This window comes from Entelurus aequoreus, linkage group LG01 (assembly GCF_033978785.1).
Source record: "Entelurus aequoreus isolate RoL-2023_Sb linkage group LG01, RoL_Eaeq_v1.1, whole genome shotgun sequence".
In the NCBI taxonomy this organism is placed as follows: domain Eukaryota; kingdom Metazoa; phylum Chordata; class Actinopteri; order Syngnathiformes; family Syngnathidae; genus Entelurus; species Entelurus aequoreus.
Genome location: NC_084731.1, coordinates 25,663,512 through 25,677,981, shown reverse-complemented (window position 1 = coordinate 25,677,981; position 14,470 = coordinate 25,663,512). Strand labels below are relative to the sequence as shown.

The following is a 14,470-nucleotide window of genomic DNA, read 5'->3' as shown; positions in this document are numbered from 1 at the left end:
AACAGTAAGCCATGAATATCCCCACTCACAGTAATACGTGTAGGTGGAAATACAGTGTGACAGTGTAGGTGGTGTTGCTCTACAATCACAGCATTGAAGTAAAACACCTCTAAGGCCATTTTTTCCTTTTACCTAAAATAAAGAAGCTTATATCAAATTACACCACTCCATATCCATGTAAAGCCGATATTTTACACCATTGTTTAAAAAGCTATTGATAGCATCAAAGCATCATCACATTGACGATTAGTCTGACTATTCTTTGGGAAAAAAAAGTGTTTTTTGAAATGCAAGTGACTATACAGGGCTAGGGGCAACACGCGCACACACACACACACACGCACGCACGCACGCTAACAATCAACATCACCTGTCAGTGTTTTATTTACTTGGATTTTCAGACTTCTGTCACTTTTTATCAATTTAAAAAGAGACCATGAAAATCAACACACAGCCAACAATGACAGTGTCTCATCTCTGCCATATTTGTTGTTTTCTTTAACTGATGCCTTGGTGTTGGCTCGGCTAATTATTAATGGCATGCGTCCACAGAACTATTTTTGGCAAAGCTTCATGATACTAAGGACGCAAAAAAAAAAAATTGTAATTAAAGTGTAGGCTGGCGTGCTGACCATAGCCAAAGTGCAGACCAAGTAATGTGATTTGCAGGCTTTGAATGAGAGCGGGATATTTGTTGCCAGATGCCACCTGGCTCCCACAAGGAAAGGAGTTATTATCAGTGAATAAATATTAGCGGCACACTTCCTCAGGGATTTTCAACCTATTGAGTGGGGTGTGTTTTACCCCCCGCTCTTGATTGATAGTGTCGCATGTATCCAACCTTTTCAGCTGGTTTACATTGTCTGCAGGTAAAATTATACAAAAATATGCACACCAGCTTGTGTATATTTCCGTGTTTATTTTTAAGAGGGGATGTTCATTGTACTGAAACATACAATGGGCCTCAAAACTTCATTTTTTATTTTGTAGAATTTATTTTTGTTCAAATCTCAATTATTATTTGATTACAATGAAACAAAATAAACTTATTGGGCTCTTAACTGTGTGTGCATTTTCGAGAGACACTTCAAAACACTTAATTTGATACTGCACACCTTCACACTAAAAAGGAGCCAATACAAGAGGCTACAGAAACAAAGATCAAATGATATATGGACAATATATTTATAATTGTGTATTGCTATTAATGATAAACCGCTGTAAAATTCACAATGGTTAGTGTTACGTTTAAAATGTTAATTATTGTAAAACCTTGATTGATTACCGCACTTTGATACTCATAGTAATTATGTCTATTTCCTGGCAAAGTGGCTAGTGTGCTAATCACTAGCTAGCTTAAATGCCAACATGACGTCCTTTCCCAATCTAGCCTTGTATAAACACAATGGTGTCAGAGCAAGTAAGCTATTCACTTGTGAACATTAAATTAGGGCTGCAATGATGAATCAATTAATAAATTCATTAAAGCGATTAGACAAAAGCTACAACTTATATTATGTTGCTTCGACTAATCAATTTTTGTTTGTTTCTTCATTAGTGCACACATGCTAAAGGTGCAACTTCAATGTTGATGAAGTGCATTTTTTTCCCTAAAATACGCATTGAGACTATAAAATGTGTTTTACCAGATTATTCGAGTAATCGAACAAACTAATGGATGGATTACTTCAAACTAAAAAAGGGCGTGTCTACAACAGGAAGTGAACCCACGTGATGTAACAAACCAGACGTGCAACAACCCTTGTTCTGCTTTTACCATTAAGAAGATTCTAAAACCTTCACAAACTAAAACAAAAGGAGATAAACATATTTAAAAACTCAAATAAAAACAATATCGTTTTTAGAACAATATTTAATATTTGTTCTACCAAGAAAAGTAGAGTGTGTGTTGTTTAATATTTATTTAAAAAAAAACAATTCAAAGATTTCAGAGTGTATAAGTACTTTTTGAGCACACTCAACTACAACCATGATAATTTTGGTCACATTAAGCGTGATATGAAATTTTCACATCCATAGATTGTAGTTTGCAGTGGCCTCATGCAGACTGGCTTTCTTTGTCTGCCTTAGTGCCATACAATTGCACTCAAAATTAATCAATTGTCATATACAGACTTTAAAAAAGGTGACCATTTATATTAAGTGTTGTTTAAAATATGGAACGTTTCTAAACTGTGCAAACAAATTTACAAGGAATGTTGAATTATTTTGAGTGCATTTGCAAAGGGGTTTGACGAAATAATGTAGCCATAAAATGGAATTAAGATCATTTGAGGTGAAAATAATGCAGTGGCTTTTATGTTTTGATTTGATAATATGTATCAGTACGACAATTAAAAAAAAAAAAAAAAATATTTTGCTGCACAAAAGGGAAAACATATTATATCCTTTGAAAAGTAAAGTAGAAGGTTGTGAGGTGTACATTCTAAATACTTTCTAAACTAATTCCGTAGGCTCGAATGATTATGTTGTGCATTTGCTCCAAAAGCATGCATACAACCAAAGTACACATCATGCTGAATGTACAAATCCATGTGCACACCTCACCCATTGTCTTATAACACTCCAGTCATGAATTTCTCTCCTTTCTCCAACTGTATTATTATGAGGTGAAAAAGATGTTTCTCACCATGTCATACATATTCAAATTTGCAGGGCAAAAAAAATAAACAAAAAACCTGTGGCTACTCTCGCATCAGTAATACAGCTGGCTTTAATCTTTGTTAGGAATGGAAAGTAAAAGACAAGAAAAAAATACTGGGGAAAAAAGAAGAAGTAAATTCTTCACCCTCTGCCCTCCGCATGAACTTGTGACACACGCAGAACCTCCAATCATATTTCTCTTGTCTTCTTTTTCTGGGACAGCAAAATTGTTGACATGTGGCACGCCTGGGAGAGTGAATCCCTCACTGTATCCGTATTACTCCCGTTTAACCTCACCTGGTGAGCTCATCATGCCGCTGAGAGCAGAAATTCAACATTCATTCAATAAACACAAACTGCAGAGATCAGGCTTCACCTCAACACTTTGTATAACAATGTTTGGGTTATATAGTTACATATTGTGTCTCTTGATCACGTGGCATCTGTAGACGCACTAAAAAGCACTTTCATATTAAAGAAGCAATGCACCACGGCGGACTAACTAGTAAATAAAAGATGAATCTGTTCTTGAATTAAAACCCTCAAATGACCGACAGCACACAATGACCCAGACGGTGACAGACTACTTTTTTTTGGTACAGTTTTATTTTACCACAACTGCTTTCTGACAGAAAATCATTTAAAAAAACAACAACAATACAAATACGAAAAAAAAAAAAATAGGTCACCAGCATCTTATGCGGTAATCCCGGGTCACTGCATCCCGATGCAGGCGCATGCTGTATGTTGTGCTGGCAGACAGGTTATGATATCCTCTGATGGAAGACTCAATTAACCCCTGCTCAGGACACAAGGTTTGTTCACTGAACAAAAGATTTACAAGTGTGTTCATGCAACAGACGGACGGAGTCATGCACATCTGAAACATCTGTATGAAAGATGCCATTATGCTTTTGGAGCGACAAATCAACGTTGACCACATTTAGCTGTTAATATTCTCTTTGTAGATGCAGACAAAGACACTCGGCCATTACCACTGATGCCACACAGCATGAAGGTTCTGGTTTCGGATCTCAGTTTGGCCCTCTTCCCTGTGGGGCTTGCATGTTGTTCCTAGGCGAGGAAGGTCTTCCTGGGTACTCCAGCTTATTCTCACAATTAAATAACATGTTAAGTTCAAAGTACACTGACTGCTTCGAACTGAAAATGTTGTGTATGGTATTTACAATTACAATGGTGTTTTAAAACTTGCAAGGCCTTTAAAGTTTTCAAGTAAAAATGGAGAACTTACTCGAGAGTTCAGTCTTTGATGCTCAGAACATTTACTGCACTGCTAATGCATCTCCCAGTCACATTACTTACGTAGGACAAAATCATAAAGGTATTCTAAAGATGTTTGTACAAGCAGTTTGAGTGCATGTGTGTGTGTGTAAAAGTCTAAGTGCCCTAAGATAATTTCTACTACTTTTTTGAAGTAAAAACTCCAAGGCCTGTTTTGCACAACAGGGATGTGGCGTGTTTTATTTTTTTTTTTAATTCTGTGTACAAAATCTATTTCAAAACTATTCCAGTGTTTCCCATATGTTAATTTATTTTCAAAATATGGACCAAAAATAGATTTAGTGCTACCTCGCTTCCAAACACATAATGGGACTGTCTGAATGTAACTTGTCGTTCTAACTCTGCTTTTTAACACACCTCATATGAACTGGGGATGCAACAATATGAACATTTCATATGACGGATATTGTGACCAAAATGATCACGTCATTATTATCATTGTATTGTTGAATGTGATCAAAAAGTACTCATACTAAAATCTTTGAGCCAACTTTTATTTTGGGAATCGTTACCGTGTCTTCTATTCATGTCAGCATTTACATGAATGAACTCCTTGTGGTCCTGATTTGTATTAGTTATACTTAAACGATTAATCAAAGCAACAGAATATAAATCACAGCTTTTTTTCTAATCGAATTCATAGGTTTAATCGATTAATCGTTGTTGTAGCCCTAGTTCAATGTGCACGATTGAATAGCTTGGTTGGTCAGACAGCAATGTCTTTATACAAGTTTAGATTGGGAAAATACGTCTTGTCGTCATTTTAGCATTTAAACTAGTAAGGGATTAGTTAGAATTTTAGAAACCAATAGATTCTGTTTTTCAATGAAAGAGACTACCGGCAAATCTTGCAACTTTTCTGGTCTTCGTGTCCACCTCCACCCTCCGCCCCACACACAAACACACATCTGAAAGCACTGAGGCTGCTGTTTTGCTGATGACATTTAAAAAATACAAAAGGAAGCGACAGAAAAGAGATCACTTGCTAGTAATTCTAAACATATTTGTTTTGCTTTTCATTTTCTTTGCTCACTTTTTGTGCTTAAAAGTTACATGCACATGCGTCACAACCAATTACTGAAATTAGGCAATGACGTTAGTGAGCTTATAAAATATGAATCATGATTTTCTTGCTCAGAATTGAGACCGCAATCCTCTGAAATTATTTTTTTTCACATGCACGCACCTCCTATGTTCAAAGACATGTGCTTTTGTTTTAAATAAATCACACTGTTCTTCATTATTTTTATCATCATTATTATTATGAGACTCTTCATTGTCTTGTTCTGCTTTAAAGACACTTCCAATGGTATTTCTGCGGTTCCCAGACAAACAGTTAATAGGGGACGTTTTTATTCATCTATTTTTTTTTTTTTTTAAATACATTCATGCACATACTTAAGACAAAAGTTCAATTAAAAAAATCATTATTTAATGCGATCGCTTTTCTCGCGAGCTGATGAATCACAGCCAGCGTGCTTTGCTGGCCAGGGCTCGCTAAGAGACAGGGAGAGCGAGGTGGCCGCCATGTTAAAGACCATGCGGGTCATTGTGTAAAACGGCAGTGTTCGTTTGTGATGCAACTTGTTAGGAAAATAAAATAAACATTGTCCATATTTAGAAATGAGTTCACGTTAGTGTAAATGAAGACAGTTTTTTTTTTAGTTTTTTGTGTAAAGACATTGCAAGGGAAAATATATACTGGCCTATTGCACTGTGTAGTGCTACTACCTTTTTTGTAAATAAATACATTAAAAATTATTTTTGGAGATAAAATGTTTGATCATCTTTTTTTACTCAAACTAAATAGACTTATTTTACTGTTTCATTACTGCGGAGTCAAAATTGGGGCGTACGTCTTGTAGAGATTTGGAGAGTCTTGTCACTTTGATAGAATACATGCGGCCATGTTGACGTGTGCACCACTCTCCTGACTGCACCTCAAATGACACCGCAAGGTAGTGTTTTTTGTACCGTTTTAGCCCAAATCTGATAAATAAGTATCTTTTCAATTGCCTCGCTTTCTCCCACCGGTCCAAGAAATACAAAACCCAAATGTGTGTCCGTGTAGTTGGAAAGAGTGTGGAGCACCTGGCATAGAAATGGACAGACAGAGAAGGTGGTTTTACAACGGCCACATTCAAATGTTAAAATGCTCACTCCGCAAGAGAGACGAGCTAACAGTTGTCAACGCTACATAAAGAGTCAGGTCACCTATCAAAATAATGGCCCCGCTTTATCCGGAGAGCACGATATGCCATTTGACACAAAACAAGGGCTTCCCAAGACAGGGAGCCATTGAATGTCGCCTGTGAAAAGCCAGGATTTGTGTTTGCTTGACAAGGTGGACAACACTGTCCCCACAGGGTGTCACATGCACCTCGGAGAAAGCACACGGCCTTGTTGCTAAACCGAATCCAGCCTGAGCCGTTCAAAAACAAGCGTTCCCCCCTCCAAATGGGATTAGACTCAATTCCAGTGTGGTTTATACCTTCAGCCCTGATTTAATAGCAGCGTTACGATTTAAAAGGAGGTGTGCTTTTACGCTGTCATTTCCATAACAATATTATATTTACATGTCATTAATGTAGCATTATAATCTGCACTTTAGTACGGCTGAGTGCTTCTACCACTGCTCGCAGCACGGGCGTTCTTTCATCACTTCATAAACTGCTGCAGCAATTAGAATATTACAACGTGAAAAACGCGGGCCGCTCTACAGCCGCCGCCACCGGAAAGAGAGGTGGGGCTGCAAAGTGGTTGTTAGACATTAACATTTAATTCAAAACAGCCCACTGATTCAGACACTCCCAGATTATTGGGTCAGCTACAGTTGACACGAACAAACACAAATTGGTGTTTTGCACCAAGCCGCCTGTCACATGAAGGAGAACATGGAGGCTGGAGGAAGACGGAGGACAAAGGACGACAAGACTCAGACGTCTGGGAGTAGAAGCGTGAGGATGACTGATGACGATGACAGGCGGCGCTCTTTCAATATTCCTCCCTGCTGACACCTCCTAGTCGGGCGTCTACACACGCTCACACACTCCCTCCTCACCTCGGCAACATTTAGCGCCTTCGACGTGCTCAAATCTTTTCTCTTTGAACTGGCAAGGAGTCTCTTGATGCACTTGAGCTCAAAAAACTGAAAGAAAGCAATCCTTCACTCTCATAACATTTGTTTTGTGGCTAATTTGCCCAGACAGTGATGCGCGCTTGTTTTGTTTTTGGTGTTGTTAAATTTGACTATAAACGGGGTAAAGAGGGCGCCATGACAGATCCATTTGAAAGATCAGAAAATGTGTCTAGAGGGAAAATGTTATGCCGGGTTGTCCAATAAAGTAATGCGAGGGGATCAGCCGGACATCTAAATATAAGCCGGAGACAAACAATTATTGTCTTGCACAAATTGGACACAATGGTGGCTCATTTATGAGGCGTGATCCAGCGCCGTCAGCTTTCAAAAGTGCGACTGTTGCCTTTTGCCGTACGTCTCCTGTGTCCTTCGTGAAAGCGCTCTGGGACTGATGTGTGGTTTTTCTTCCCCAATGTAAGAATGGAGACAGGTTTTACTTCATGTGTGGCACTGTACGCCCGGCAGTATGAATAAGTGTGTGGCTGGAGTGATACGTGTGCTGAAATACAAGTGGGAGATGTCAGGGTGATTAGCGCCGTGTTAATAAAGCGTCGTCCGCACCGGCCGTCCAGTTCCAGACAAAATGTGACCTCAAGTCGTCTGCGTCTCGTCTGCGCTCCTATTTTTTATTTTTTTTTCACACTACGGAGACGTGCTTGTGCGTATGAACGTCTGCGACGCAGGTGTTGTCAGCCATCTCGCCTTCGTCTTCCTCATTTTCTCTCCCATTCTCAAATATACACACACACACACACACACACACACACACACACACACACACACACACACACACACACACACACACACACACACACACACACACACACACACACACACACACACACACAACCCCCCCTTTACCTCCATGACTGTAGCCCCGTCCACTGGGAGACCAGTCGGTCGTGCCACTCATGTGTTAACATTACCATGGCAACCCTTCTCCTCCCCTTGCCCACTTTGCCACACACACATACACTGCCGAGACACTCGCCCACACCCACCGACCTCAAGACTCATACACACTGAATTCCTCGGACTGCATCCGGCGCAGGACAAACTTTAATCCACATGGGCCCGCCAGCCACATCAGTGAAAAGTCCATTCAAGGTTGGGCTCTCTTTCAGACGACTTCGGGTGAGGTCTGAGGTAGTTTCCCCCCCCCCCCCTCAGCGACATAAACCTGTCGCTACACCCAGCCAATGGTTTGATTAAAATAAATGTCGCAAAAAGACTTCTTGCTCCATCAAGACGCCACGCCGACACACTTAATGTCTTCTTTGCATGTTTTCCTGCATGGTCCTGTTATGTGTTAGGACACAGCTCGCTGTGGAAAAGCGCACATTGTTCTACAAAGCCTTCTATCTGTGGCCCAGATGAACGACGGACAAATAAACCACGCCGCGCCGCAAAAAAAAAAAAAAAAAATTCTGAGTCACACATCCTTTTACATCACTTTTTATGAATAACTTCTTCAGTTCTGTCGCCAAGACTACAGGCATTCATTTGGCAACTTAAGAAGAAAGAGCAAGAAAGATGGCGGCGTACCACACATTGTACTGTCCATCCTAAAATGGCTGACATCACAGCCTCCTCTACGCTTGGCGACTGCCAGCTCCTACATGGGACAGAGAAAGTGGCAGGGGTTCTATCCCCCACTTCCCCCCACCCCCACCCCCCCTCGAGCACAAGTGTTTCTTTTGCTTGGAACTGTGCAAACATGCTGTTTTAGTGGAGGCTTTGGAGCGGGCCGAGCTTCGAAATGGCTAAGAACGACACAAAAGCGACACCAAAAAAAAAAAGAAGTTTGCACCTGCATAGTGTAAGATGCCGCTCTTTCTGGAGAAATAAATAGGACTTTGGATCCTGGTTCCGAGCATTCACTGTAAGGATCATGAGGTATGCTGTCGTCGTGAATGCTTGTTTGTATGTAAAACAGCAAGACATTTGATCGGTTTGGCAACAAGATTCTCTTCTTAGAACTTGAGGAATGTTGAATACTCCAAGTCAGCTAAATCTGCAAACCATGACCGTATGACCTTCCTTGGTATTCTCAGGCGGGGATTTGTTTTTGAGGTGTGGGAGGCACATGCACACGCACAATACCTACAGAAGTGTAGTACTGCAGATACACAGGAGGTGCGATGTAACTGTGCTGTCTTGTTTCATTGTCAGTGAATACAAACACTCTGTGGCGGCCATATTGAAACAGATAAACGTTCTAATATGGGATTGGTTTAGGAAAATACACCTCTAAAATCAGCAGTTTGGAGACTTTGGGTTATCCAAAGCAGTGTTTCCCAACTTTTACTAAGCCAAGGCACATACTTTCCATTTAAAAAATCTCATGGCTCTTCATCAAACCGAATGCTTTGCAAATAGCAACAGGTACCGCCTGCCATCTGGTGGAAAAGCATTTGATTGTTCTGTCTGTCACTACACGTCGCTTGCTTTAGGCCTGGGCCGATAAGAAGTCAATAATCGAACGACAGCATTGATAAATTGGCATGTATTTGTTTTCTTCGTTTCTCGCTTTCAAACAGGGTACAAGAGGTTTCACTCTGCATCACTCTCAGCGCCTGAATGCATTCACTCAATAGCAGAATTAAATGAACAGAGTGAATCCTCTTGGTAGTCATCCCCAATCTTTGGCCCAGTTTACACTGCACACCAAACTATTTTCCTTTGCCAGTCTAAACGATCCAAAGTGTTTCAAATCTGATCTTTTCACATCAGATTCAGGCCCCATCAGGAGGTAGTCTCTTTTCAAATGTGACTTTCAGTCTAAGCGGCAATGCGACCTGAATGCCACCCATATGTGACTTTTTCGTCAGCTTTGGGCGAGCTGCGTCATTTGAGTGTGCAGGGAAAGACGCAGTCTGCCAGCTGAAGTAGTAACTTCATCACAAAATCCAGTTTCGGTGAGCAAAATGTTTTTTTGACGGCCAAATTGTCGGTGCATCACGAGTCAACAGTGCGCAAATAATAGGCTATATGTAATATATGAATATATATATTGATTCCGAAGAAAGAACGATTGTTGAAGGACTGGAACTGATGTTATTCACATCAGTAAGTTAAAAAAATAAAGCTAACATAGATCCACGTTGATGTTGCCTCTACAAAACAGCCATAAAAAGATTAAGAATCCTCCAAAATATATTACACTACATATATTAATTAATACATTATATTACTTGAATTTAGTTTCACGTAAGAAACACTAATTTTTTAGGTGTGGCGACTTTTATTTTGTAGTAGTAGCAGTAGTAGCGACTTCCTTGTTTGTTTACGGAATCAAGTTAACTTCCTTTGTTTTCACTCTATCGCATGCTAGTGACGTAGAGGCCACATTGGGGCCTGTGTCCGAGTCTGATAAAGATCACATTTTACTTACACTGTAAACATCCAGCTGGAAAAAAATCTGATTTCAAAAAACCCGATTTGGGCCATTTTGGCCTGCAGTGTAGACATAGACTTTGTCTCTGTGGGTGGAGGCGGAACTGTTAGCGTCCAACAGCAAAAGTGCCTCGCCAGTCGCTAGTGAGAAGCACCGCAAGGTAATGAAAATTAGGAGGAAAAAAAAATATGATTGCAAAGCCAAATGTCAAATTGTGGGAATATTTGGGCTTCATACTGACAAAACGACATGAACCTACCAACATGGATGAACAAACCAATATACAGAATTTTTAATTGTCGACATTAAACAAAAAAAGTTGTTCAATATTTATTGCAGTGCAATTTTTGCTAACACAGATTGAGTCTATTTTATTTTTGTTTGTTTACTTATTTAGGATAATTAAAAGTAGTTGACTTTCCAACTACAATAGTAGAAAATACACAAAAAAGTACAAGCTTATTGCATTTCATAAGGTGACTTGCTATACTATTATTATTATTATTATCACTATATATTATGATTTCATTAGTGCTCAAATTGTTCTTAAAATAATGCTGACAATAATATTTTAACTGAAATAATTTGTGACACAATATATTGTCCAGTAAAATTTCTTTATTGGCCCAGGCCTAGCTGGCATAGGTAAATGAACAAATTAGTACCGTAAATTCCGGATTATAAACCGCTATTTTTTTCCTACACTTTTAACCCTGCGGCTTGTAAAACGGAGCGGCTGATTTATGGATTTTTCTTCGCTGGCGGCCATATTAAAAATAATTGTATAATAAACAAAAACAAGCAAAAACACAGAGGGTATTTTATTGTTTGTGCTATGGTGCCATCTTTTGGAGAGTTTGCCCACTGCCGGTGCTGCAGTGTCTTTCTATTTACCGGCAGGGCTTTTTTTTAACCAGAGTGTCATTCAGTCTTCTAGCCGTCCATAGCGTTTCTACATGTGTGGATTCTTTATTCATCACTTCAAACAACGGTTGTAAGTTTTACAATATAACTAAAACTGTTTATACTTACTAAACCGTCCCATGTGTCTGTAGGAGTGTTTTTGTGCATATCTGTACGTGCTATTATAATGTCATGACGCTAGCGTTGTTAGCATTAGTTAATATGCTAACATGTTTACGAGTGTCTGTCAAAGTATTATTAACTTACAACGGCATTGTTTTCACAAATTCCTCAGTAATTCTTCAGTAAACTTACAAAGACGTCACTTTGGAGCTATTGAGTCTGTTTAGCTGATTGGAGAATTTGCTTTTGTAGCTAGTGGGTCCATGATGATGACTTATGTTTTGTTCGATCAGCATTTTCCATTTTGTTTGGAAACAATTAAGGTATAAACATTTACAGAATCCATCCATCCATGCATCCATCCATTTTCTACCGCTTGTCTCGTTCGGGGTCGCGGGGGTTGCTGGAGCCTATCTCAGCTGCACATGGGCGGAAGGCGGGGTACACCTTCGACAAGTCGCCACCTCATCGCAGGGCCAACACAGATAGACAGACAACATTCACACTCACATTCACACACTAGGGCCAATTTAGCATTGCCAATCAACCTATCCCCAGGTGCATATCTTTTGGAGGTGGGAGGAAGCCGGAGTACCCGGAGGGAACCCACGCAGTCACGGGGAGAACATGCAAACTCCACACAGAAAGATCCCGAGCCCGGGATTGAACTCAGGACTACTCAGGACCTTTGTATTGTGAGGCACATGCACTAACCCCTCTACCGTGCTGCCCCATTTACAGAATCTTACTGTGGAAATAACTCATTTCGCAACGTATATGTTTATGGCCTACAGTCCGGTGTGGCTAATATATGGAAAAATATTTTTTTTCTTCCAAAAATTTAGTGGGTGCGGCTTATATTCCGGTGTGCGCTATAGTCCGGAAAATACGGTAATTGTTGTTTCGTGGCACAGTGGTTGGAATCACTTTTTAAGCATGTCTGCTCTTGGACGGTTGTACTGAAAATTAACCTTGTTTTTTAAGTGCAATTACAATAAAGCTATTATATTCTTCGATTTTAATCAAAACATTACCAGTGATGGCAAACAGTAAGGAAAAATATGACGATGAAGACCATTCAGCTATCAGTGTTTCCCATACATTAATTTTTTTGTTGTGGCCCGCCACAATAAAATTTGGACTGCCACAGAAATATTTGGCAGCTGTTTTTTCTCTCTCTAATCCGAACACCTCTCTAACGCACATACCCCGGCTGACTTGGCTGTAGGGATGATGTTTGATAAGGAATTATCGAGTTTGAGCCTATTATCGAATCCTCTTATCAAACCGATTCCTTATCGATTCTCTTATCGAGTCCAGCTAGGTTGTTGTATATGGAAAAAAACACACAATATTTGGTTTAACAAAAGCTCACTTTTATTATATAATAAAAAAATAAAATCTAATAAATAAATAAATATTGACTGTTACCCACCTAAAAAAATAAAATAAAATAAAATAAATAAATATTGACTGTTGTTACCCAAAGTATATTAAGTGGGATTTTTCAGAGAAAAAAATATATACAGTAACACAAAAACAACCTGTCTCTGTGATCACTATAGGTGTATAAATAATAATATAGTGTTAAATAAAATCAGTCCCATGGGCACAAAACTGAAAATCATACAGCTCTCCAAAAAGTGCACTTCTGCTGCTATTTGACATAACTGTTTGTTATGATGCTTTGACATTTTTGCACTTTATTTCTTTATTGAAAGAAAATTCTATGAAGATAAAAGTTCTTTGCAAATGTGGTTACAATGCTAAAAAATGAAAAGTTAAAGCTAAAAAAAGAAATACATTTTATTGAGTTAACATTATTTCTTTATAGGGGGAAAAATGTTATGAGCGAGAAAATATAACAACTACACTACCCATCATGCAACGGGAGTTATGAGCATGCGCGGTAGCCCCGAAAAGTGTTGCATGTTGCCACGCTGTGAAAGTAAACGTCAAGAACTCAGCCAACACGCCTCGTCTGCATTATTTATAATTAGACAGACAACACATCTACAGTGTGATTTTGTTTTGTTTACAAGGAAAGAAAAACAAAAGTTAAAAAAGGGAGATATGTTGTATATATATGTATGTGCTGCGGTTGTTTTAAGAACGTTGCGACAGCTGCCGTAAAGGAGGTGCGTTGCTAGCCTGGTTGCTATGTTTCTGGTTGGTCGTAAAAGTGTTCGTCATGTGTTTTACCCTGCTAAAATCTCTCAGTAAAGTTATTCGATGGATGATAGCTTTTGTTTTGAACTTTATTACACCTTGGAGTGCTTTTTCCCGTCCATTGTTTTCCTGCTTTCGCTATCTGCGCCTAATGACTGAGCTACGTGACGTCAATTCTTGTGATGTCCCACGGAGCATTTCTGGTCGGGACGGGATTCGAATAAAGAATCAACTCTTTTCCTTTACTATAGTGGTCTCGATAACGGGTACCGGTTCTCAAAAAGGGATTCGAGTCAGAGCACTCGGTTCTTTTCTTATCAAACAACCGGGAAAACCGGTTTCGAGTATCATCCCTACTTGGCTGTGCATTTTAACGAGTGTCTGAATCAATTTGAGTGTTATATCAGACGTGTATATTATCTCTAAAATCAGCGGACACTTTCATGGTTCCCAGAAAACATCATAATTGTTTTTTTTTAGAAGACGCACACACCACCATTTACTGCTGCTGAAACCAACATCCCTATGTTAATGACTTAATGTTCTGTTGTTAAATGAGGTATAAAAACATTAGAATATGTCACACAGTTTTATAACAAAACCCATCCACATGCAAACACTGAGTTTTAAGCCATAGCCAATTATGCAAATTAGATGATAATGTAATTTAGCATCGCTCCTTGCCTACCAACTCAGCGCCACAGACACATTGCGGTGCTGTGGGAAACACTGGTACTGTTACTGAAACCTCAGTTTGTGTAAGTGAAAAACAC

General features: G+C 39.3%; 1 protein-coding gene across 5 annotated transcripts in view; it reads right to left on the bottom strand.

Annotated features, from left to right (window-relative positions):
- Positions 1–14,470, bottom strand: part of zhx3a (zinc fingers and homeoboxes 3a) — a 56,820-nt gene that overhangs the window by 17,237 nt on the left and 25,113 nt on the right. The gene's annotated exons all lie outside the window — the stretch shown is intronic.